Below are 27,845 nucleotides of genomic sequence, written 5' to 3' on the forward strand. Positions count from 1 at the left end.
TTTTGTACAATTACTCATAATTTTGTTAACATGTCAGCCCTAGAAATGCATGGAGGTTCCCTTTTTATTTCCTTGCCCCCCCGCCCCCCCCCCCCCATAAGTCCTATACCTTCATCCTCCTCTCAAACAGCTCCAAGAAGGGGCAGCACAACCATGTTTGGACAAACAAGAACCATCCACCACTTTCTCTGGCCAGGCCTCAGAACACCACCCAAGCAGTTGCCATGGAGGCTGATTTATGCCAAAGCTTAAGGCAGCTTGAGCTTGGCTCGTCTCTGGCTGACCCTTCTCTGGCTGATGCTTCCTCCCAATAAGGTGTCCTGTCCAGTGAGACTTCGGGCTCACCCTCTGGAATGGAGCCAGCAGCCTCGAGCTTGCCCTTCTCTTCTTATCCCTCCTGGAAGAGCTCTAGCCTAGCACAGACTAGCACCACCGTGCGCCCAGGACTCCAGATGGACATCTAGTTTGGAGCTGCAATCCGCCACCCTCCTTCCTCCTCGACATTTCTCCTAACTCAAAACCATCTTGTGCTCCTCTTGCATCATCTCCCCGAGCTGCTCCTCTCTAGCCTACCACCAGCCATCCGGCGGCCCAGCCAAGCATGAGAGGCCTGCTCTCTACCCCCTGCACCCCCAGCTCACCCTAGCCCCTTTGCTAGTTCTTGCTGTACCCCACTCCAGCTCGGACTCCAGCAGGAATTTCCCAACATCGGTGCCTAACCTTGACCTCTACCCTTTCCACTCTGGAGGATCAGTCCTTTAGCTCTGATTAGATCTCCTCTCCTGAACTACTTAGTTATCCTGTGGCACAGAAGCCACTTAAAATAACTGAAAATGCTAGACAGAACATAAAAATCTTTGTCAATGCACTGCTGCCATCAAATATGGACACTCAGGTCGGAGAGCTTGAACTGCAAGTAATAAATGGGCTACAACAGAGACAACTTTTGCCCTGGGAAGCTTTGCTAAACTTGGGGGAATAGGGCCTCTGGTTTTTATGATGGGGATAAAGGGAAGCAACACCCGAGGGCCTGGCCAGAGCAGGAGTCAAACAGGAGCCACATGCCCATGCTTGGCACATATGTCCAAGGACTTGGACAAGGACTTGGGGTCCTTCCTTAACATGGTAAATCTGTTACTGAATCCTGGGGTTAATGATTTTCCCACAGCCACAGGAAGGCATCAAAAATATGCAGAAAACAGTCTGAAGATATATCAGTCCATAAGGAAGTACGATCCTCTGTGAGGATTAAAATGTAAGATCTAGTCCGGACCACCAATCCAGCATTCCCAGACAGGAAGTTGGAGTCCCTCCCACTCCAAAAATAACAAAGGCAAAACATGCTTTCTCTATTACCTGCTTCGCAATCCAGGTATTATTTGAGAAATGCACATAGGAAATGTTGGCAACATTTATGCATTTCCTGTTCCAGTTTTATTTGGTCTTTGACTAGATAGGACTAGATTTATGACCCTAAATGGTTTTCTTTTTTTAAGGTTTTATTCCAGAGAGAAAGAGAGAGCGCACGAGCAGGAGGAGGGGCAGAGGGAGAGAGAGAAGCAGACTCCCCTGCTGAGCAGGGAGCCCAAAGTGGAACTCGATCCCGGGACCCTGGGATCATGACCTGAGCAGAAGGCAGATGCTTATGCATGAGCCACCCAGGTGCCCTGGCCCTACGTGGTTTTAATTAAATCTTGTCTGGAAGCAATTTTTCTCCTAAAGTCTTCATACAGGTGACACTAGAAGAAGTCCTGACATCTTAGCAAAGTCAGTTTTTCCTGGCTACAAATTAAGATTTTTGAAGGAAAAAAAAAAAAATGCCATTGGGTTGAGGGTTATGATTCAACAAACTCTTACCATGTTTTGTTCTTCAGTCATACAGTGAGTTCATTAACAATTTTTTTAAAGACTTTTGTGAAGCCAGTTACAAAAGGCCCCATATTATATGATGCCATTTATATGAAATGTGCCAGAACAGGCAACCTATAGAGCTGAAAGCTGGTTAGCGGTGGCCAGAGGAGGGGAGAAGGGTGTAGGCAGTGACTGCTCATAAGTGTGGGGTTTCTTTTCGGGGGGGGGGGGGGGGGGGAGGACAGATATGCTCAGAAATTCACGATGGCCACACAACTCTGTAAATATGCTGAGACCCACGGAATCCTATATACTTCAGGTGAACCGTACGGCCTGTGAGTTACAGGAGATTAAGCGGTTTTAAACATGGGCCTGGCAGTGACCAAGGGCTTGGGGAAGGGAAGGGGCGCCGTTCCAGGAACACAGTTGCCCCGTGCAAGATAAAGCGCCACTGGAGCCCGGCTGCACAACAATGTGAACACACTCAACTGTGCACTTATAAGTGATGAAGATGGTAAATCTGCGTGGTATGGCGTTTTCTTCCCCCTTTCCTTTTGCTACAATTGGAAATTTCAAAAATTAATTTTAGAGGAGAAGAGGGTGCCTGGAAAAACAGCACCCATTTCAAAGTGGCTGTCACCTGTTCTGTCTCCCGCCAGGACACGGACACAGCATCCGGGTGGGTGGAGGCGGCTTCCCCCCACCTTTCTCCAGCACCCCTCTGGCTCCCTTTACCACCTCCCCCGGAGTTCCTTCACACTAGAACTTAGCAGGTGTAATCCAAAGGTCATACACAAATTCCTTCAGTGCAATCTCTCCTCAGATGGTATCTTCTCAGGTCATGGGAGGCTTTTTGAGGACTTATTTCCATGAGAATGTTGTACTGGATTCCATGGGGTGGACAACCTGGGCAGTATGAGGAGGCTCTTGTGCCTGTCCCTGTGCCTCTGGGTGGGGGAGGGTACTCCACAGAGAGGACCACAGAAAGTTCTCGTAAAATCGATGCCGAAATTGGGGCACATGAAATTCTGAGCAGCTATGCAACAGGGCTGCATAAGCCTGAAGGTAGAGGGTGAGGATAGGGACCCCGGGCCCTATCCTTACATCAACACTGGGGGTTACAGCTCTAATGCAGTAATTCTGGAGGAGACACAACCCAGCCCATAGCATATATATAAGGGTAAACTACCAACTATGGGTTTTGTGTCACACGGTAATCACAAAAATAGTCCAGTCTATGGCCATACATGAGACAACTTTAAACACCTGGTCTAATTCAGAATTTATTTACTCAGATTTCTAACAACATTTGTGTCTTATGTTCCAAAGAATGGATTAAAAGTTGCAAATTAAAAGCTTGAAAATACATGCTTCTTGGTCCAAAACATAGAAGAGGGACAAGACGGAATAACTACCATCTCTCAGGAGTATTTTTTTAAAAACTGACCCATCCACTTGAAAGTAAGAGCAGTATAATTCTGTTTTGGTTTTGTTTTTTGTTGTTGTTGTTGTTGTTTGGTTCAGCATGTGTTTAGGTACCTGCTATAGTTGAACTGGGGACCCCAATATTCCTGTGAAGCCCTAACCCCCAAGACCTCAGCATCAGGCCTTATTTGGAAACAGGGTCATTACAGATGAAAGCAGTTAAGATGAGGTTCTCCAGGAGTAGGATCGGCCCCTCATCCAGTAGGACTGGAGTCCTTACAAAAATGGGGAATTTGAACACAGGAGCACACACAGGGTACTGCTGGGTTTCTGCTGCCATTAGCCAAGAACAATCAGAAGGTGGAGACTGGCCTAGAGGTGTCCTTCCCCAGAGCCTTCAGGGGAGTGAGGCACTGCTCACATCCTGATCTCGGACTTCCAGCCTCCGGAATGGTTTGCAGGTACTTAAACTGCCCAAGAGATTGAATGCCAGGCTTTACTGAAAAAAAGTAATACTCTCAAGTGGAAACTGTTCGTTTGGACTTGGATGGTATGATGGTGACTTTCATGTGTCAACTTGACTGGGCCATGGGGTGCCCAGGTATTTGGTCAAACTTTTCAAACATTCCTATGTGTAGGTGAAGGTGTTTTAGTAGACTGCTCTCCCCAGTGTGGATGGGCCTCATCCAATCAGTTGAAGGTGGGAGGAGCGCTTTCCCCCAAGAAAGAGGAAATTCTGTGAGCCTGACTGCCTTTCCACTGGCACAGGAAGCTTTTTTCCCTGCCATCAGACTCAAACTGAAGCACTGGCATTTCCAGGGTATCAAGCCTACTGCCTTCAGATTAGAACTTACACCATCAGCTCTCCCGACGCTCATGCCTCCAGACTTAGACTAGAGCTATGCCTTAGCCCTCCTGGGTCTCCAGCGTGCCAATTCACCCCAAGGACCTTGGGTCTTGCCAGCCTCCATAATCATGTGAGCCAATTCCTTATAATAAATCTTTCTATATGCACATATAATATATACGTCCTGTTCTTTTTTTTTTAAGATTTTATTTATTTATTCATGAGAGACACACGGAGAGAGGCAGAAGCAGAGGAAGAAGCAGGCTCCATGCAGGGAGCCCATTGTGGGACTCAATCCCAGGACCGGGATCACACCCTGAGCCAAAGGCAAACAATCACTGAGCCACCCAGGTGTCCCCATCCTACTGGTTCCATTTCTCTGGAGAACCTGACCAACCCAGACAGATCTGGCAACTTACTCAGTGTCCTCATCTATACAATGGGGATACCACTGTCTGTCTTGAAAGTTGTGTGTATAAGAGACAAAGTAGGCCAAGAGCTAACACGTTTCCAGGCTTGGTCAATGGGAACCGGCGGGGAGCTGCCACTGCCGCCACCACCGCCACCATCAAACCCAGGTACTGGCAGGGACCCACTTGCACAGAAGCAAAAGCCATCTTCTAAAAAACCCAAATGGTTATAAATACATTTATTAGCATAAAACAGAGACAACCCAAGAGAAAGAATTACAGAAGCTCCAGACACTGAAAATAGACATTAGAAATCCTAAAAACCCAAGGTGTGACAAATCACTACAAATGACAACTTGAAAGACCATTTTGACAGAAATGTTAAGATATCAAAAAAAAAAAAAAAAAAAGATGTGAAAGTATGAACAGATGAATTCCAATACTGTTAGGAATCAGGTACTTCAGTACCTTAAGCATAAAGAGAACTTCCTTCTCAGTCACTCTACACACCTGTAAGAATACAACAGGTGTGCACCGTATCAGAGTCCACTCCGGCGAACTTTCTACCATTTCCTTGTTGCTGCTATTCCAAAGAAAGGATGAATTTCACTTTCCAGAATACTCCAGGCCAGCCTCCTGGAAAAAAAAACCTACCACTGAAGACTGCTAACAATACGAGATGTAATGCCAAAGTGATCTTCGTTGCTGCCTTGCTCAACTGGCAAGGATACAGAGACCCAAAACAGGGAGGATGGGGACCCAACCTGCAGCCAGAGCCGCCGGCGGAACTGGGTCAGCAGCAGGACAGCCCTTGTCTGCACACGGAGGGAGGTCGAAGAAGGAGGGGAGGAGGGAGCACCAGAGTCCGAACCCAGCCATTGACCCCACCCGCGAGGGGGTCAGGCACAGAAACTGCTGAGTGCCCAGGTACCTGCCGTGTCGTCCCCCACCCCCATTTCAACATGGAAGATCCAATCTCTAAAATTCTTGGTATTCACCACCCTGGGATATTCTTAAAAACCAAAGAGTTTAATTAATTAATGGCTTTAAAACGACACTCAGAACCCTGGGCTTAAAATGTTCTGTATCCTCCCAGGAGTAACTACAGAAGACTGGTAGTCAAGTGGTTAAATTCCATGCCTGGCTCTGCCCAATAATAGGGTGCTTCCTCTGCCCCTCCCTCCCCACCCCCAGATGGGGAGATGCCACTATCTCCCCCAGAGATGCAGACCATCCAACTAGACACAATGCCTTCAGACTCAGCACCGCCAACCTCAGCCCTGGAGTACATGGTGTGCCATCACTCCTGTTCCTCGGGTCAGGGGCAGCGCTCTGGCAGGACAGGGACACAAAGGAGGTGGTGGCGTCTTCCACCTTCACTCAAGACAGTCTTCTCTTCCAAGGACTTCCTTTGTTAGAGAAAATGGGAAAGGAGCCCATATCCCAGAAAAGTGAAAAAGAAGAAAGGTTCAAGAAAAACAACTCATTTGGAGTCCATTGCAGCAAAGGATATTTCTCGGGCAATTGACAAAGAATATGCTCAGCTTATAAAGAAGAGCAGAGGCAACACGGGAGGGCTGGGTGCACAGGTCAGTACAGACAACGTCTGCCAGGAATCGAAGTTAGCAGACACAGAAGAAACTGGTTTTGTGGGTCCCTTGGCCTCTGCAGTGGGGGTTGCTGCTGTCTTGAAAGGCAGAGGAGGAAGGGCCAGCAGACAGGTGGGTAGAGGGGACCTGGGCCCACATTCTGGGGTGGGCACCGATAGGTCTGCTGCTGAAAGCGACATGAACACATTTTCCTCTGAAGAAATGAGCAGAAGACCTTGTGGATGCAGAAAACCAAAGATCAAACCAGAATGAGGAGCCCCCTGGTCTGTCTCTTTCTCAGGCAGTGAAGCAAGTACATGTTCTAACTTCTCTTTCCTTCCACACATCCCTCAAGAAACATTCTTTGGGATGCCCACATGGAGTTGGAATTTCACTCATCATGTATAACTCAAAATAAAACTACTTGTTATTTTTAAGGAGCTACGCCAAGTAATTAGTGCTTACATTTTTTATATACGGCACAGAATGAGTGCATCTATGTGTATATACACGCACGCTTTTGTAAGAGTGTTTTCATTATCCTGATGATTACTGGGCGTAAATAAAAAATATTATCAGATGCGTTCCTCTGCTTCACCTATTACAGACCCAACACTTATCTTTCCCCCAGCCCCCATGAGTGCTCATAGGGCCGGCACGATCATAAATGTCCAGTAAGACACTTTAGTGCAAATAAATGCATATCTATTCATTCTCCCTCTCTCATCAGAATGCGGTGAGAGGACCAGGATACCTGAGGGGAGGAGAGCGTGGGAGACTACAGCAGCTCTTAAGTCAAAAAGGGCTTTCTCAATATACCATCTACCTCCTGGCTCCAAAGTTTAGCCATAGCTTTGCAATTACTAATGGAATTTCAGGAAATAGAGGATTAACGTAGCAACTTCAATTTCTCTGAGTATCTACAGCATCCTTGGTCAATCATTTTACTGACCCTGAAAGTGGTGCTTTATTAAAAATTTGTAACATGGGAGTAGCCCTGGTGGCTTAGCAGTTTACTGCCGCTTTCGGCCTGGGGCATGGTCCTGGGGACCTGGGATCAAGTCCCACGTCGGGCTCCCTGCATGGAGCCTGCTTCTCCCTCTGCCTGTGTCTCTGCCTCTCTCGGTCTCTCATGAATAAATAAATAAAATCTTTTTAAAAATGTGTAACATGGTGAATTATGACAGATACAAATGGATTAGGCCATATGTGTCCCAGTAACTAGCCAGCCTGGGACGTGGAGACAGTCAAATTAGGTTGAGGCTGGTGTGCATTTCTGGCAGCAAACTGAATGAATGAATGACTAGGTAGGTATTACTCATCTCTTCCCTCATGGTCTCGGCTTCCTATATAACTGAAGGCTATATAAATAGTTTGCCAAATGTTTTCCTCATGTTTTATTTTTACATTTAGAGCTAGAGTTTTAATCCTCCTCAAAGATTTTTCCTGTATCTGGTAGAAGATGAAAAATCTAAATTTTTCTTTCAAACCAATAGCTAAGCAGGCCAGCACCATCTATTAAGCAAACCATTCTTTTCCCACCCAGTTTGAGCGTGCTTTTCCCACATATCATTTCCCACAAGTACTCAGACTCTTGATTCTATTTCTGCACTAGTACCTGCTATTTTAATTACAGTGGTTCTAAGAGTCTAACGTCTGAGAGAGCAAGGCCATTTTACGTATTTCAAAAAAAGTCTTGGTGATTTTCACACACTTATTCTCTCACAGGAACTTAAAAATCACCTTGCCTCTTACTCTATCCTCCCAAGAAATCATAGTGCTCTAATGGGAATAAGACAAACGTGTCAATTCCCATGGAGAGATCTAATATTTGAGGATACAGTCTCCCCACCCCGGAGTCCAGTATATTCCTTCACCACTTGGATCTTGCTTCTAAAAGTTGTTCCATAAAGTTTTACATTGTTCTTCTGTTCCCTCCTAGTAAAATATCTAAGTAGTTTTCACTCTCGGTCACAATTTTGAACTTTGCCCCATTTCTAAGTGGTTATTCCAAGGACGGAAAAAAAAAAAAAAGGCCACTAGTTTCTATGTATTTCTTTTTTTTCAGTCATCCAAATTCACTTAAAAACCGAAGATAATTTTTTTAAGGACATCTGAATTAAGTGTATGATGATGTCCTTTGGAAATAATTTCCCAGTTTCTTACTGTTCTCAGAAGTTACAGCCATTAAGATTAAGCTTATTAGAAAGTAGACATGTCGTAACTTACTCTTAGAAGTTAAAACCTTCAAAACACTATGAAACAGTGAGAAGACAATCATGCGTTTTGATTTTAATGGGAACTGTTTTAGTATTTCACCATGCAATTGAATGTTGTTGGATTTTGGTAATCAGTCTTCATTTTCGATTTCTAGCTCTTTCATTCAGATATTAAAAATCATATCTAAAAACAACTACGATACATTTTTAACATCTAGTCACTTTTTTTTTTCTTTTAGTATTTTAAGATATCCTAATCTCAAACTATTCTTGAATTCATGGAATAAACCTAAGTCATGCTGACATTTGAAAAAATACCACACATGGTATTAATTTGTAAATTTAATTGTGTTTTACTCATACAATTGTTGTAGTCATAGTAAAATTGACCTATACTTTCCTTTTCCATATCACTTATATTAGGTTTTGAGGCTATATCATATAATAGTATGTATTATATTTTTATATTTTAGAAAGTATCTATTCTTTCTAGACTGGCTATAAAACTATCTAGACCTGGGGTTTTTTTGTTTGTTTGTTTGTTTGTTTGTTTTTAAACAGATGAGCTTAGTAACTGACAACCTAGTTGCAAATTCAAACTTTTCCTGATTGGGGAAGAAATCCTCATAGGTAGGTATACATATACACACCAAGGGATGGTAACTTTCTCACCTTTCCCATATCAGAAAAGGAAATATGAAGGGAGTCCTTGTGATAGCTGGGGCCTCCCTGAAATATGCAGGAAATTGAGAGCAAAATCCAAGTTAACTCCAGACACTGGAGCACAAGCAGAAGATACCAAATGAGTTAATACCCTAACAAGTCAGAATTGCATGTCAGTCCTTATCAACAACTTGAATTTTTAAAGGAAGTAAAAATATTCCTTAGCAATTTAAAACTTCTCCATTGAATTGAGTGGTGAGGGAGTCCCAAAGTTTTCAGTTTCTTCCCCCTAAGAGATCAACTTCTTTACATATACAGAGCCTTCCTACAAGACTTCTAACAACAATTAAAACACCATTACCTTGTAGTGGTTCCTTACAAAGGGACCCTGGCTGGCCTGGCTCAGTACCCTTCACTCACGCCTTTCCTGGGGTGAATTTATATCTGTCAGATGGGTGACTTTGGGGGAAGAAGCTGGGTGTGCCAGTGACTGAGTAGGGAGTCTGATTCGGGGCACAGATACCAGCATGGCCAGCCAGCAAGAAGCCTGGTGTATATCACTCATTGGCCTAACACTGTGGCCATCCATGGGTAGCATGCTTCTTTCTCAGCTGGCTCTGAACTCAGGAGAAAAAGAGCTTACTTATTACTCATCCTTCTTAAGGCTAAACCATCCCTTTATTTCAACAAGGAACTCTAATGTAAATATAAAATGGGCTGAATGGGATACTTTGCCAGTATCCTCAACCATCTATAGCTTGCTAAGAAAAGCCTACACACTAGGCCAGAGTTAAATCCAAGGCAGCACTACTCATTTAGAAGTACAAAACCTGGGACGCCTGGGTGGCTCAGTAGGTTAAGCATCTGCCTTAGGTTCAGGTCATGTTCCCAGGGTCCTGGGACGGAGCCCCATGGCTGGCTCTCTGCTCAGTGGGGAGCCTGCTTCTCCCTGCTGCTCTGCCTACTTGTGCACAGTAGGCTGAATGAGTAGGCTCATGCAAATGCTCCCTGTCAAATCAATAAAATCTTAAAAAAAAAAAAAAAAGACACAAAACCTGCAGGCATGGGACATAGGGGGACAGGCAAGCCTCCAAAGAGAAGCCCATAAACATGTGGACCTCCTACATAACAACAAACACCATGAAAGGCCTTCATGGGGTCCTCACTTAACCTTCTGTGGACAGGAAAGCTATTATAGACTTTTTGGGAAAATCAGGCAATACTATCAAAAACATCACTCCAAAGTTTCAAAGTCCTGAATTCTCAATAGGCATACATCCAAAATGTAAGATCTTTCCATGCCTTAAGTGAGTCACATCAGTGCCAATTTATGAAATCTACCCTCATAGCATAGAAATCTGAAAACTATTTTTTTAAAGATTTTATTTATGTATTCATGAGACACACACAGAGAGAGGCAGAGACACAGGCAGAGGGAGAAGCAGGCTCCTTATGGGGAGCCAGATTCGGGACTTAATCCCAGGACCCTGGGATCACGCCCCGAGCTGAAGGCAGATACTCAACCACTGAGCCACCCGGGTGCCCCCTGAATACTATCTCTGATGAACATTCTTTTCCCTACAAACCCTAGCAGTTCTCCTCCAAAGTAACAGTAAATAAAATCTGAAGTTCCTGCACTTCAAACCGTGGTTTGTAATCAAAAAGAAAAAAAAAAAAAAAGACTTAACTGAGCAAGCAAAACTGAATGAAAACATCAGGCCCCCAAAGATTCATGGAGTCACTCACTGGTTAAGCAAAAAAGGCAAATTTCATAGAGGGGAAGAATATACTCCAGTCCCTTTATGAATCCTAAGACTGCAACAGAAATAGGTTACAAAATAGTATCTAAATGGGAAGATCTACAGGTTGCCCTATTAACTGCTTTATTGCTCTCTTCTTTTCCCCTGACTGCCAGTATAGTTTGCTCAGGGTTCTACTCTCCTGGCGTCACCTTCCTATGCTTCCCTGGCTCAGATCTTAAGAACGCATTCTGTCTTCTATCCAAGTAGCAGCCTGGCCCAGGGAGCATCGTATGGTGTTCTGTGCTCCCAAGCCCATCCCGGTGAACAGCTAAACCACTCCCTGCAGGTCAGCTAGAGATAATTTCTCTGTGTGCACCCCCTACCCCCTGAGCGTCCTCCTCTTTGCCAGTCCCTCCACCCCTTACTCGATTTCCCAAGATGGAGAGAATGAGGAACACCCAATCCACACATCTCATTTTATAGAAAGGTATTGGAGAAGACAGAGTGGTTGCCTGGCTCACAATTATTCATGTCCGTGCTATTTGGCCATGGGGAGCTGCCACAGACTTTTCGACAGCCCCCTTCTTTACTTACGCTAGGCACAGCCTCATCCTGTGGCTTACAACCCAAAGACAACTGCCTGGCAATAGCAGAAAATATCAGTATCTTTGCCTAGTTGATTTTTGACAGTTTTGTGCATTTTTCCCAATTTTCTAAAATGAACACAGATTACTTTAGACATATTAAGGAGCTTCAAAAGGTTTTAGAGTTAATCTGTGTTTAAAGATCAAAAGTTTTGTGCTCACTAAATCCCAGAACCTGTTCAAAGACGCAAAAGCCTCTAATGCTCAAAATTATCATGTTAACAAGCAATTATTAAGATCAACTAATAAGGTATCTTTGTGGATAAGGACAATATTTTCAAGATGCCCCAATCTCTTGGCAGGGGGAGGGGCAGATGGGGTGGTATTCAGGTCTTTAAGTAAAGAAGCAAGGACTCATTAACCCCACAGCCCCTTGGCTCCTAGGCATGATCAGTGACTATGACCAATAAGTAACCTGCTGAAAAACATTAGACTATCACAACTTGGCTTTCACAGAATGCTTTCTTTCTGAATAATTCTTAAAACTCTCATAAACTAGAATTACATATTCTATCACCTTTTTCCATTTCTCTAACCTGTAACAGGCAACACAGCAGAGATAAAGGGAGCCTTATAACTGCAGTGAGATATCCCAAGTTCCACATCCTTCTACCAGTGTGCAGACATCTCCCTCCTGGTTTTCATTAATGTCCTGTGACCTTATTCCTCTAACAAAAACTCTTGAGATTATGCTATCATGTCCTGTCACTGCCATAAATTAATATTTGACGTTGTCACTCAGAGGCCTCAAGCTGTGAATAAAATTTAAGTAAAGAGGATTTCATACCAGGAAAATTTGCCTGAATGCTATACTTTGGGGACACAACTTAAAATTTGTAAAAAAAAAAAAAAAAAAAAATCTGGTCCACAGGTTTCCAAATGCTACAACACAAGCAGAATAAGTAGTTTTTGTTTTGTTTTGTTTTACTTGTTTGATGTTCATGGTCAGAAGAATCTCTGCAAAGGAGGAGAAAATGTGAGCAGAAGGACAAAGAACAGAAAATTTATCATTTGCAGGGAATTAATTAGAATAAGGTCCAAATCGTATGTCTTGGCAGCTCTCCGCTTGGAAGGTCATACATTACTCAAAAACAATATTTAATTGCAGATCTGTGTGCCAAGTTCGGCAAGGAGATACCACTTGGCTTGCTTACTTGAAGACAGGTTTTATGCAATATTAAAAGAGAAAATTAAAAGATTAAAAGTTTGTGAGAATCTTATTCAACTGGTCAATTCACATAGAAATTGCTAAAAAGTAAAGAACACTTGGCATCTTTGAATGTTAACATCTTTGGTAACTTTAGGATCATTTTTGAAATTGCGTCTTCACAAAGCGTTCTCAATCATAGGATAACCCAAGACCCAGCCAACACCACACCTGGAGGTGAAGTGAACCTTAGGGAGAAGTGATTTGCCAAAGGTTCCCCAAGTAGATCAATAGGCAAAAAAAAAAAAAAGGTCTAGTGGCTATTTACTCCTGGTATGTGCAGGAAACCCGCAACTGCCAGTGAAGGTCACTGAGAACCCAGACCCAGCCTTAAAGGAATTTAACATCTCTGTGGGAGGCAAGAGCCATAAAATAATAACTAATGACACATAATCAAGCGATAAACGCCAACACCAAACGATGCTGTGAATGTTAGCGAAACTTCAAAGTCACCTTGGATGTTTTCAAAGTATCTCCTATCAGTCATCTACAGAGTGGAGGTCACATACTCAGGAGCTAGTATTTTAACTTATGTTTAACAAATCTGTTCCTACCTCCAAACCTTTTCCCCCATGGTTGATCCTATTTCCATAGCCCAAGCCCCAGCTGCTACCCTGTGAGGAGTCACCTGAAACGCAGTGGAAATGAAGGACCAGCCTGTTTATCTTTAGAGCTGAAATCAGCTGTGGCTGTTTTAACTAGTTTCCTTTTTTGTTAATTGTGGTTAAAAAAAAATCCATATAGTGATACTTTTTTTTTTTTTTTTTAAGATTTGACAGAGAGACAGAGAAAGCAGAAGCAGGGGGAGAGGCAGAGGGAGAAGCACTCCCCACTGAGCAGGGACCCTGATGTGACTGGATGCCAGGACCCTGGGATCAATGACCTGAGTTGAAGGCAGATGTTTAACTGACTGAGCTACCCAGGTGCCCCAGCAATACTTCCCATCTTAATGCTCCTTAAGTGTATATAGTTCACTAGTGTTACATATATTCATGTAGATCTCCAGAATTTTTTCCAGTTTACAAAACTGGAACTACATTCTGCTAAAACAGCTCCCTACTTCCCTTCCCAAGCCTCTGGCAACCACTGTTCTACTTTCTGTTTCTATGAATTGGACTACTCTTGGTATCTCATGTAAGTTGGACTCATGCAGTATCTGTCTCTTTGTAGCTTATTTCACTTAACATCCTCAAGGTTCATTCATCCACATTACAGCATGTGACAGCATTTCCTTCCTTTAAGGCTAAGTCTATTCCATAGTATGTATATTCTACATGTCAGCCACTCATCCAACACACATTTGGGTTGCTTCTACCTCCTGGTTACTGTGAAAAATGCTGTAATGAACCTAGTACACCAATAGCTCTTCAAGATTCGGTTTTCAATTTCTTTTTAAATATATACCTAGAGTTAGCACTGCTAGATCGTAGGGTAATTCCAGAGGAACTGCTGTATTTTCCATCGTGGCTGCCATTTTACATTCTCACCAGCAGGGCACAAAGGTTTCACTTTCTCCATATTCTCACCCAGTATTTGTTAGATTCTGGTTTTTTGATAGCAGCATCCTCATGGGTGGGAAGGGATATCTCACGGTGAATCCGATTTGCATTTCCTGAATGGTCAGTGATGTGTGGCATAACCATTTAAAGATTGAGAGAATACTGGGAAAGCAATAAAGGCTTGTGTTTTCAACCTGGACCAAGACATCAAAGGAACTATTTTCACCAGAATCAGTGAATGGACAGACGTGAGAAACACAAGAGGATGATGTGGGGAGGTGCTCCTCAAGAACTCTCAAGCTAGCACTCTCCCATTACAGATTCATGGAAAAATGCTGGGGGAGGAAGGAAAATTATTCAAAACCAACCTACTCCTGTGGTTCGCTTGATTGAAACAGCCAAGATTCCTCATCTAATGCAGTTGCCCATACCACAGGTCTCATTTCAAATATGCAGATGTGTGATTTAAGAGGAACCTTGGGTGCTACGAGTCTCCTCCACTTACTAGGAAAAGGTCCTATCCTACACAGTGCTCCAAAGGAACCAGAGCAGAAAAGTGGTGCATAAATTGCAAAGCTAGGAGTCACGGCACCAAATGGCCCAACCATTTCTCAAATGATACTTCATAAGGAAGCTGAACAAGGAAGAGTCGCTGTACTATACGTAGGCACTGAATGAGATCTCAACAAAACTCACATGTGAGTCCTAATCCCCAGCACCCTATTTGGAAATAGGGTCTTTGCAGATGATCAAGTTAGAATGCCTAGGGCCCTAAATCAGCAGGGGAGAAACAGAGACACACTGAGAGAATACCAAGCAAAGATGAAGACAGAGACACATTTACAAGCCAAAGAACACCAAAGATCATAAGCAAATCACAAGAAGCTAGGGGAGGGCCCGAGAGAGATTTCTCCCTCAGAGCCGCAGAAGAAACCCAGTCCTGCCAACATCTGGATCTCAGTCGGTTTCCAGAATGGGGAGAGGATACATTTCTGTCATTGAAGCTGCCCTGTCTGCGGTCCCAGGTTGTGGCAGGCCTAGCAAACTAGAACACATTCTGTTTCAACAAGGGTCAGACTGAGTCGTTACGTGGCTGAGGAGCCCAGGAAACAAGACTACCTCTAATGGGTCACCTCGATGTCACAGCAGTTAGTGCGGCCAGCAGGCCTCACTGACACCACAGATGGCCTGGAGGGATCATGTGGGTCCACGGCACCCAGAAAAAGAACTTCAGTCCAGTACCTTGTGTACCACCCAGCAAAGACCAAAAACAAAACCAACTCCCCAGGCCCCTTTGTCAAGCATTTTAGAAGCCAGACAGAGGGCAAAAATAATTTTGGAAGCTAAGCAATGTAGCTCATACCCACATAAAACCTCTCTCAAACAGCCCTGGGTTGGCAGGGCGCCGAACGGCTGCTGGCAGTGTCTGGTTGAACCAGTTTTCTGGAGAAAATTAGAGTTTTCTTTTCTAAGACTGCCATGTACCTCTTAGGAGGTTCAAAAGAGAAGGCAGTGGTGAGCACTAATGGAAAAGCCCACCTTACAAAAATCGCCCTGGGGATGGAAAGGAAGGGGGAGGGGGGAAGAAAAAGACAGACTAGCTTTGTTATCAGCAAGTTCACGGTTAGCAAACACTAAGACTTCGCCTGGAATGAGGGTTTCCTCTTTGTTTTTTTAAAAGATTTTATTTCTTTATTCATGAGAGACACAGAGAAAGAGGCAGAGACACAGGCAGAGGGAGAAAGAAGCAGGCTCCCTGCTGGGAGCCCCATGTGGGATCCCGGGTCTCCAGGATCACACCCTGGGCCAAAGGGATATGCTCAACCACTGAGCCACTCAGGTGTCCTGGGTTTCCTCTTTAGAGGGGAATAATGGGCAAGAGCTTAAACCAGGAGCAGTCTGGGCAGGGCAGGGGCCCAGACACTTCATCATGCGGTCAGCAAACAGGGACACTAGTTATCCCGATGACATCTACCTAGATGCAGGCAGCTGTTAAATACAACCGAACCCCAGCTAACGAAGGAGAAGAAATACTTCCCAGCATCGTGTTACAAAACCAGATATCCCATGTAACAGCTCCAATAAAATACATCATCTCGGTACTTGCTGAAAGCATTAAATCAGGCCGAGGGATAATCAGATGGCTAATAGGGATATTTAAGTTGTGTTTCAACTCCTATTTGGTATACACTAGAGCCACACACAACTCTGGTTGGCTTTTTTATCTTCATCTTTTGGATTCCACTGATGAAATCACGTGCAAATTAAAGCATGTCCATGAATCACAGGATTGATATGTGAATAAAGGTATCTGTGTCGATGTCTGCCAGGTAATGCAAAGTCCAGCGGGAGATGGGACTAAGGATGGAGGGGTCACAGGGTGTAAAGAGAAACCCCTCACCCAAGGCTGAAGTGAAAGCACAAGAAAAGAAACAAGCAGAAGTTTAGAGGTATGAGCTAGAGGAAGCCACACCTGGTGGTCTTAATTTTCTGTGAGGTGGTAGGCTTGCTCAACCCCTAAGATAGCATGTCCTGGCTCTTCCCCATTCCCCCTGCTGACTGGCCAGGACAGCCTGCTGGCCATGGTGCCATCGTTTGTAGTCTTCTAGTTGGGCTCAGCAGGAGGAGACATTGATTGGAGACACGTGGCAGGAACAGAGGTGGGCTTTTCATCACCCACCTCTCTTCTCCCCTCCTTCCTTCTTGGCCCTGCTAGGGCTCTGGTGATGGCCATCACTCCTGCTGGCCAGTCCATCCTGCACGGCCACACCATGAGCGGCCTAAGAACCAATCCCTCTTGGGGCACCTGGGTGGCTCAGCGGTTGAGCATTTGCCTTCACCTCAGGGCATGATCCCGGAGTCCTGGGATCAAGTCCCACATCAGACTCCCCACACTGAGCCTGCTTCTCCTTCTGCCTATGTTTCTGCCTCTCTCTCCCAAATAAATAAAACCTAAAAAGAAAAAAAAAAAAAAAACAGTCCATCTTCCTGCCTCTTCAAACCTAAAGATGACAGCGCCCCGTGGGGCCACAGGAGAGTGCACTGCACTGGCCAGAAGGGACTAGATGACCTGCCACGGCCACACTGTACACAGCAAAGCAGTGACTAAGGGCTTGCTATCAGAGGAGCTAGAAAGCTCCAATGACCAGGTAAGATCTGAGGTGGTACATTTGCAGCAGCCACAAGCCTCTGCTATTGTATACTTTTTTCCAACATCCCTTCACTGGCTGGTGTTGCCACAAAGAAGAAAGGTGCTGTGGCTACTGCCAGCATCACAGCAATGCAAGGGACAGACACCCTAACAGAAGTCACTGGGTTCTGAACCATGAGCAGAGCATCAGTGAGGGAGAAGAGGTGGCTACAAGGGTGAAGAGCAGAGGTCATGGGAGGGACAAGATGGAGAGGCAGATCAAGTTGGATTCAAAAAGCCAATGTCACCATGGACAGAGGAGAGTAAAAAAAAAAAAAAAAAAAGTCACAGAATGCTAAAAGCATGGGCTTTCATAAAAATGTTACCAAGTATTTATTATTGAACATCTATCACATTCCAGTGTCTCCTGTACCTTCAGAGCCATCACAAATGCCTTTTACTCTTATTTCTGTTCCTAGTTTAAGGGGCATATACTCAGAATCAGGAATGGAGGAATGCTTTAGATTATAACTCTTACAATGAGTTTTTAACTGCCTTCCCCTCTACCAAAAATAAATAAATAAAAATCTTTCTATTAACTGTTCAGTGAGAACAAAGACTAGAGGGTTTTATTTTTAACAGGTGTGCTAGGGAAAAGGCATCTTGAGCCTCAGGGTGAGACAGACTTTTTTCCTTCATTCTCTTAATGTTAACTATGCATCTGTTATGGGTTGCATTGGGTTCCCCGAGACTCATATATTGGACTCCTAACCCCCAGTACTTTAGAATGGGGCTTTATTTGGAAATAGGACCTTCACGGAGCTCATCTAGTTCAAATGAGGTCATTAGGGCTGGGGTCGTCATCTTGCAGAGCTGGCATTCATATAGAAAGAGAAAATTGGAGACACTTACCCAACACAGGGGGAACGCCATGGAAACGTGGAGGCTGAGGTGGGGGCATCACATCTATAAGCCCAAGAACATGAGACCACCAGCAAACCACCAGAAGCTAGGGGAAAGCTGTGGAATGCATCCTCCCTCACAAGGATCCAACCCTGTGGACACCCTTATCATGGAATTCCAGCCTCCAAATGGAGATGGAATACACTTCTGTTGTGGAAGCCCCCAGTCTGTAGTATATGAATTGCCTGGTCCCAGCAACCCTAGGAAACTAATACAGATTTTAGGTATTTTTTCCACACTCTAATAACTCGACAAATGCTCTTTGGTCTTGCTTTTCAATGTTGTAGACATTCAGCCTTCTATCTAGGCCAAAGGTAATTGAGCATGTGTGTTCTGTTTGCAGACAGAAACAGCTTCTGATCACTGGAAGATGACCTAACAGCCTAAGGCACCTTATGCTACACCTCGTAAGTAAACTGCCTCAATGGGGCACCTGGGTGGCTCAGTGGTTGAGCATCTGCCTTTGGCTCAGGGTGTGATCCCGGGGTCCCTGCAAGGAGTCTGCTTCTCCCTCTGTGTCTATGCCCCTCTCTGTGTCTCTCATGAATAAATATATCTTAAAAAACAAAAAAAAAGTAAACTGCATCAAAATTAAATGACAAGCTGAGGACTGCTCTCACCCCCTCCCTTTCTAATGACTTGGAACCAGGTCCTTTCAAGACCCCAAATTTCAAGGCTCTCCCAGCCTGGCCTTCCCTTCAGCACCGTGTGCTGAAGAGCATAGCTTCTGAATGACAAGGAAATGGAAATGCTAAAACAGAATTTTCCTAATACAAATGGAAACCAAGCAATCAACCTCCATTTGATACTTCCAGTCTGTGCAATTTACATAATCACTATGAATCTTAGAGGTTCATTTACAGAGTCACAGATTCTTCTTCATGATTAAGAATAAGGCAGTGCCTTTTATTAGCAACATCAGCAACGTTCCTTTCCCGTCAATTACAGGAAGACGCGATTTCTAGTACAGCGGTTGTCATGGAAAGCCTGTGCTGGGTGATGTCCTAGTCCTCTGCGACAGCAGGAAGCCACCCAAATTGTGAACCTAAGGGCTGTACGGTCTCCCGCTCTCTAGGTGCTCCCATCCAGTGAGATGCCAAGTGTGATCCACTCTACCTCCTCGATTCCTCCTGGGCCTTCCACCAGAGTCTGTATTGGTAGACACCACAGAGACAGGACAATGACCCAAGGCCTCTGGTCACTGGGTGTTCCTCCTGCAGGCTTAGCCCTGTTCAATCCCAGCCCCCCAGCCCCGGCCACCTAAGGGCACCAATCACCAGCACGTGCCAGGAGCCAGCATGAGTGACCTGCTGGGTTATCCTCAGGGCTACCCTCAGGGCTACTTCTGGCCCTGGACATTCTAATGATGTGGGAAAAGCAAGGCTTCAACGTACAGATGCGCAGGGCCAGGACCCAGCTCCCCCCACTTCCCAGCTCTCTGACCTAGACCAAGCCCCTCATGGCCTGCAAGCCTCATTCATGCTCCATTCACTGCTCAGCCACAAGTGACAGAAGGACAGACTTATCGGCACAATGTTTGCCACATGGCAAGGGATTTTTAAAAGGCAGTCATTTTTATTCACTTTCTTATCACTAGCCGCACCTTGCCTTGTGTGTTCATAAACATTTACACAACTCCTATCGTGTTTTCCAGGTCACTTTCCATAAAATAGCACCAGAGCCACAGATTCCACTGTGGGAATCTAGTCTAGCTTCCTGTTTATATAAGTAAGGAAAGAGAAACCCAAAAAGCAGTCACTTATAGTTGCAAAGTGTTAAAGCCTTTCGGAACTGCTTACAGAAGACCCCAAATTCATCAAAATCATTCCATCCCTTTCATAGCAGTTAAAATGTCCAACTCAAATGTTCAAAGAGATGAAGACACTCTTGTAAAAAACAGCAGATAATTAAGAATAAATCAGTGTGATTTATGTTCATATTTCACATTAACATTCAAACACAAGAGTACCTCACCAGCTAAGCACTTCCTTCAAAGAACCCACAGAATCCACACCGTGAAGAGCTGTCCTGGAAGTCTTGACAGCCTGCATCTACCTTGAAAACCTTCATCCAGCTTGTGCTAGAATGCACATAAAAATTAAGCTAAAAGAACACTCCTCCATTTCAAAGCTAACGAAGTGGAGGCATAGAGAAACTACAAATACATTAAAAAAAAAAAAAAAAAAAAGAAGTAAATGTGCTTTTCAGAAACAGAATTCAGAATTCATCACAGCTGTCCAAGTGATACTTCATGCTTACAGACCTTCCAAAGTCACCTGGGATACATCTATTTTAGGAAAAACCCTCCAAAGAAAGGTCAAATCAACTGTAAGACTCCGTAGAAAGCTATGGGGGGGGGGGATACTTTAGGAGGGGGAATTCCACTTGACAGGAGCATACTATTTTCATTTTATCTTAAAGTGCTTTCACACTTTTCCCCCCAATTTCACCTAGCCAAAAACGCTAGCATAATCTCAATTCTGTTCAAGAACAACCCAGGAACTAAATCTTAACAGGATAAGAAAAAAAAAAAAGACACCTTTTAAAAAAAAATTATTTATTCATGAGAGACATGCAGAGAGAGGCAGAGGGGGAAGCAGGCTTCCCATGGGGAGCCCAATGCAGGACGTGATCCCTGGACCTGGGGATCATGCCCTGAGCTGAAGGCAGATGCTCAAGCACTGAACCACCCAGGTGTCCCAAAAAAGACAAACTTTCTTGAGAAGTGGATTCGAGTCCAGAGCTCTGCAGTGTTTTTCCGTCTGACTCCGCCTCAGCCCCACAAGGTAGGCATCCTCCACACTTAGGGAGGAGATAGGCTGAGAATGGTTATCTTACACATCCAGAGCCACGCAGCCAGGGAGTGATGAAGAAGCCAGGATCCAGTGTCCTGGATTTTCCCCTTCTAACCTCCTGTTTCCTGGAATCAGATAATTTATTATCTCCCATTAAGAGGGTGATAGGGGAGCAGCTCTCAAACTCCCTATGTTTTCTCAGCATATTGGCCCATTTTAACATCAGATACAGACATTCTCAATTACAGGTTTGGTTTTTTTTTTGTTGTTTTTTTTTTTAATTTATTAGGTTCTGAGAGACTTTCAGGGAGAAAAGAACAAACAGCTGTATGGAATTCCTGCAATCATGTCAGAGCTACGAGCAGACTTTGATCACAGGCATCTAAATTCAAGTTGAAAGGAACGCACACAAACATTTCGGGCCAACATCTAAATTCTACTCTTGGCTTTCAAGGAGCTAGAAAGGAAGGCTAACAGTATTAGGCTGAAATGATTTATGAAGAAAAAGTTTTAATCTATTAAAATGGCCTTTAAATTTAACCTCATGAGGCCAGACCCAGACAGCACCATTGATCATTCCAGTTAAATAAAAACCAGAAAGGACTATGCAAAGCAGAGTGAACATAAAAATACTATTTCAGAAACTCTGCTAATAAGAAGAGCCAAAAGCAACAGAGATAAGGAAAGAAAGAGAGACTTATTTTTAAAACGCTGGGTGAACTGGTGAGATTTCTTCCCCTCATTCTGGTTCAAACTGCAGCTGCTTTAAGAGCTGGGCATACACAGCTCCCTTCGGTTTTAAAATGGCCAATTAAACTTTATTCAGGTCTCACCACCACCAACTCCTCCCTTCACCACACTCCCCTTCCAAGTGCATTTCATGGAGGGGGGGGAGGGGGGGGAGAGAGAAAGAGAGATATCAAGTAGTCCTGGAACCCGTCTGCCTTCTAGCATCACTCTAATCTGATCAACTGGAGGGAACAACCCACCCCACAGCCAGGGATCAGTAATTCCAGGGGAATAAGAAGCCCAACATTTCTAAGAAAGGAAGATCCATCCCCCCACACACACACACTAACCCCTGCCCCCTGCCCTGCACAAGACCTTCAGTTAAATATATATTCCATCTCTTTGGGGACAAAAAAGTAAAAGCGACTTTCAGCGGCTTAGGAAAAAAAGAAGGAAGGTAGAGGGATGAGACACATAATTCATACAAAATAAAGACCAAGAGAGAGAAAAGGAACGTGCTTTCCTAAAGACAGTTGCTCTGGGGGAGGCGTCAAGCGGAGGTCCGCAAGGAAGCACGGAGCTTTAAAACCAAACTAGTCTGACTCCTTTTTCTGAGGTCTAGCTTCTGAAGACAGCTTTAAAATTCTAGGACCATTTAAGACCTCTTGAAGAACCAAAGCACTCAGAGGACAAGCTCTCAAAGGATGTCAAGCCCAGTCCCGGTGAAAATTAGATATTGAGTTTCATTTCAAAAGGTAAGAAAATGATCTTTAATCATTTAAGAACGGACCATAAGAGGGGCACCTGGGTGGTTCAGTCGATTAAGCACCTGCCTTCAGCTCAGGTCATGATCCTGGGATCCTGGAATCGAGCCCCACAGCAGGCTCCCTGCTCAGTGGGGAGTCTGTTTCTCCCTCTGCCTCTCCCCCCATCTATGCTGACTCTCTCAAATAAATAACATCTTTTTTAAAACAAAACAAAGGATGGAGCATCAGAGACACCTAAGTAGTTCTGAGCTAACACAGGCCATTTTGCACCCAGTAATAAAAACCTCTATGGACTCTTATTAGGACATGCCAATTATTTCTTAAAAATTTTAAAGGTCTTCTGTCTCCAACAAACGGATTTCCTACTATTAATGTGTTGTCTAGAAAATAACTGATTTCTTTCATTCTTTTCATTCTTCTATTTTCCACTGTCAACTCAATATAGGTTAGCCTTAGTTCACTGAGATTGAAGCAACACCCCCCCACACAAATTAAATACTGACATTTATCATAAATATCATATATAAATATCATATATGCTGCATAAATATCATATATAAATCACAGCACACTTGTTCACCCACACCACCTTTTTTTTTTTTTTTAAGTACTTTGTAGGTAACAGTAACTTCTGTGTCCAATCAGGTCTGGTTGTTTTAGAGGGTTTTTGTTTTGTTTTGTTTTGTTTTTTTAAAGTTCCTTTTCCTCAAAAAGTTTACCATCTTCCTGGGCAATTAACAAATACTAGTCCGGGAAAGTTAAACAATCCATCAACAAAGATGTCAACGCAGAGTCCCAGCTTCCAAAAAAAGGGAGGAAAAAAGGCCTTTAACATCATCTTGACCAAACACCTCATTTTGCAGATAAGCAAACGGGGTCTCAGCAGGGATGTAAAGGACCTAATTAAAGAGAAAAAAAGCTCAGAGTCCGTGGTTCAAAGTCTAATTAGAGGTGCAGAAAACAAACACTGTAAGGAGAAAGCACAAGACCCCTAGGAGGAGCCACAGGGGCCCTGGATGGTTGGTGGGGCGGTGATAAAGGTGTTGGAAGCGAAGCTGGGTGGCGTTTACAATGAGGAAAGCACCAAATAGCTCAGAGAGGAGAATGTGGTGACCTTCCCCTTGGGAGCCATTGGAAAGGTGGTGATAAGTGCGGGGAAGAGGGGATGGTGTTGGGGGTCATGCAGGCGGGGCTTCAAACCCAGGCCTATCTTAAATCTGTGCAAAAAATGGGGGAAGGGATTAAAAGCTCTTCCCAGGGTGCCTGGGTGGCAGAACATTTGCCTTCGGCTCAGGTTGTGATCCCAGGGTCCTGGGATCGAGTCCCACATCGGGCTCCCCACAGGGAGCCTTCTGCCTGTGTCTCAACCTCTCGCTCTGTGTCTCTCATGAATAAATAAAATCTTTTAAAAATTAGTAAATAAAATAAAAGGTCTTCCCATGGGTGCCCTGACCTTAACAGGAGGGCAGCACAAACCACCTCTCCAGTTGGAGAGTCAGAGGACTGAACGTAGGTGTTGGCAGGCAGGCACACGCGTCAGGTGTCTGCTGGGTCCAGGCACCCCCAAGTGTAGGACTCGACAAGCAGGAACACAAGAGGCTGGCCCTGTCCATCCTACCAGCTCATTCTATACTCTGGAGTCCCAACCAAGCAGTCAACAAGAGCAGGTCTCGCATGCAATGCTAACACAGAAGGTGAACTGGCAAGGACAGGGGTGGAAAATGAGGACACCACAGCCCCAGCAGCTCAGCGGCCTAGCCCTTGAGCTGGGAGCCTCCTTCCAGCCTCCCCACACTCACAAATCCACTTCATCCTCAGGCATCTGGGAGCTATACACGCTTCTAGGGGAAGTAAGGACAAGACACAAATATACGGAAGGCACAATGACAGGACCCTCTGATAGCTATGGTTGACACGGAGCTCCTCCTGCCACAACTCTCCTCTCGCTGGGCCCCGCTGGGCATGCTTCTGGAAGGCTCCCACACCGCTGCCAGCCTGCCTGCACCCGGCCAGCCACTCCTGCCAGCTCAACACAGACCAGGTGTCTTCTCCCATGAGCAGCTTTCCCACATGTTTTTATCGGGGCTGCTCCAAAGCAGCAAAAGAAATGGCTCCCTTTTATATCCCCTGCTCTTCTCAACTCTTCCTACAGTGACCTTGCTAATGAAAACACAAACTGAATACACACTTGGAAGAGAAAACCATCTGCTTCATGCAACCAGCCCAACGTCAGTAGGAACAGTGTTTGTTTACCAGTGGGGTCAGGAAGCCAGGATATATAAAACCTTCTCAGAGATCTTAAGTGGGGGATGGCCCTCGCTGGGGCCAGAGGGGGGCAGGGAGAAGTGTCATTAACCCTTTCGGATCTGCAGGAGGCACTTCACATTAGAACCTCGGGTGGGAAGAGAAAGCTGCAGATCACAAACCACAGGGTGAGGCTTATTTGCACAGCATTTTCCACATAAAGATGATAAAATGCCATGTAAGATTTTACTATAAATACTGTGTTTGAACTTTCCACTCTGCAGAGGAAATACCTCAGCCAACTGTCCAAGTTCAAGAGCAAAGGTGGTTGTTAAAACTACCACGTAGAAGAAACTGGAGCTCACCACTGAGGCTTTCCCAAAGGTTAAACCCTTAAATAGCTCTTTAAGAAAGGCTATGAACAATAGAGATGACCATGCAGTCTACAGTTTGGTTATTTGTGGTTGCAAATGTTTAGGGAATTTGTATTTTAAATGACTCCACCTGCTTTCTACCCTAAAACAAAACTAATGAGGAGAGGCCCAGGAAATTCAATCCCCAAGGAAATACAGGGTTGGGAGAAGAATGTTCACAAAGGGAAACCGCCAGGACGGCTGGCCATGTGCCCTGCTCATCTGTGTGGTGAATGTGAGTGAGGAAGGGGAGGGAGGTCATTCTCTGGAGGTGCCCAATCAAAGGAACGATCACGTGTGGGCAAGGGCGACACTTCCATGGTCAGAAGCTCAGCCTTATGAATTCACAGCAAAAAGTTGCAGAGCAAGGTTTTCCAGCAGTTATGGGCATATGTGCACCGTGCTCCCATCCTGAGTGCTAAGACTGAGTCACTGTGGCCGGCCTGATGCCTTCCAGCTGTGCGAAGGCCTGGCTGTTTCTCTTCTTAAAGAGCACAAGGTAGCAATTTAGAATCAGCTCTGTCAATAAAAATGCTGATAGCTGCCTTTTTACAGGCGGTTACAGAAAACATCTGTTACCCACTGGTTGAGAAGAAACACTCTGGCCAAACTAGAAAAGTTAAAATAGGAATGGATGAGACATGTGGAAAAAAAAAGACATTAATTCGACTTGTAAGATAAACTCATTCTAACGTGCAGTCAGTAAACAATTTAATGAGCACCTAATACATGCCAGGCACTGTGCTAGGTGCTGGATTTGAGACACTAAGGCAAGGTCCCTGTCCAGCAGAGTGGCAAAGGCACCACTCATCTTACTTGTATTAAGTGCTTAGTATGTGCCGAGTTGGTCCAAATAAAGGGTATGGAACAACTTTATTACCCTAGAAGGAGGTAGGGTTTATTATCAGCCTCATTTTACAAAGGAGAAAGGAGTCAGGAAAAAAAAAAATGGAATTTGAACCCAAGCAGTTCAGCTCCACCCTTATAATAGGTGTATAAGCAAAGAGGTCTGAGGGAGGGAAGAAAAGGCCCCAGCCACTGTCTCAAAAATTAGTGTCTGGGTAAAACCATTAGGGTCCTTAAGGGTGCATAGGAGTTTATGGGGGAGGAAAGGAAAAAAGTTCCTTCCAGACAGAGGGCTTATAAATGCAAAGCACAGACATCAGCAGTTATCAAGTAAAATGGTCTTAAAAGATGAATACATACTTCCATTCCTATTTCTTAGGGAGATCCCATACAGCTCCTAGCTAAAAAGAACAGCTAGGAACAGTCTTGCATGCTTTGGTTTAGGAAAACTGAAGAAACGCAGTCAAATATAGTTCATGCACCCAACAGCAATATTTGATCACTTCTTAATCCAAACCACACAAGGGAACACCACTTAATGCGTAGCTAGAGACTTGGGCTCAGAAGTCCTTAGCACAGTACCAACAGGAAACCCTGAAACTAAATACCTCACCAAACCAGTCTGGCAACGAAGAGAAGGCAAGGGAAAGGGGGAGGGGGTACATGTTCCAGAAGGCCTAATTCTAACAGGCTGGCAGGTGCACTCATTTATGTTTACAGTTTCAGCAGATTAGCATCAGCCTTGTTCACCAGAATACACAGACATTCCCCAAGTCGTTCCCCAAGTCCTTGAAAGACGGGAATTCCACAACAAGAAAATAAATGTACAATAAATTGGCAGTTTGAAACACAGGTATTCTGAGGTGTATCTTTCCCCGAGACACTTAATGGTAATTCACACTCTCGGAACAATATTAAGATGAATATGATTTAGTGAATCATATTGCGTAAGTGATTAAATGATGGGTTACAGACGTTTATGTCGGCTATTAAATCCCAGTCCCTCTAGCCAACAGGAATAATAGACGGATCGTCAACACTTTAAAAACAGGTTGTGTTCCCAAAGTTGTTTTTAAGTGGCTGTTTAGAATTTAGGAGTTTTTTCTTCTCCATTGACAATGTCAGATGCAGTATATAGTCCCTGAGACAGAACACAGAAAACTAAATCCAAAGTGTGCTGTGAGGTCTATGGACCCCAATCCATGTAAGGGGTACAGATTCCGGATGAAAAGTACAGTCCAAGTTCTAGAGAGCCAGAAATGCTCATCTCACCCTCCCAGCCTTGGGCCCAAGAAATTCGCATCTGCTTGTAATTGGTGCTGGATCCCTTAACTCCAGCAGGAGGAGACTGCAGAGGAGGAGGCAGGGGCTTGGAGGAAAAATAGCAGAACCATAAAGGTAAGCGGGTGAGAGTCAGGGTACAGGGCTCCCACGGATGAAAGAGGCCAAGGCTCCAGCTTCCTCCTTCTCTGGCTGGCTCCCAGACACCCCAATTCCTCCCCTGGCTGCTGGGATGGTGGACCTCTGCAATTCAAGGGCTGCCACGCTGTGGGCCTAGATCAGGGTTTTTCTACACTCCCTCAAACACAGACATCCACTTCCTCTTGACATAAAAACACGCATGCAGGTCTCTGATGGTTTTCTCAGGATTTTTCTAGCCCGTACCTTAGAGAAGTGGGGCATGCATATATATACACACACACACACACACCCCAATGTGGGAGGAATACCTGTAGTGAGCTAATCAGAGCTGCATCCACAAGACCCCAATTCCATCCAGTTCAAATATATACATAGGATACATGCCTCTACAGACACATACATACTTGTATAGGAAAGTCTGTATAATTCAAGTGCTCTGC

At 44.6% G+C, this 27,845-nt stretch overlaps 1 protein-coding gene across 7 annotated transcripts in view; it reads right to left on the reverse strand.

Moving 5' to 3' along the window:
* FARP1 (FERM, ARH/RhoGEF and pleckstrin domain protein 1) overlaps nt 1-27,845 on the reverse strand; it is a 290,246-nt gene that overhangs the window by 195,077 nt on the left and 67,324 nt on the right. The gene's annotated exons all lie outside the window — the stretch shown is intronic.

This window comes from Canis lupus, chromosome 17, assembly GCF_048164855.1.
Source record: "Canis lupus baileyi chromosome 17, mCanLup2.hap1, whole genome shotgun sequence".
In the NCBI taxonomy this organism is placed as follows: Eukaryota; Metazoa; Chordata; class Mammalia; order Carnivora; family Canidae; genus Canis; species Canis lupus.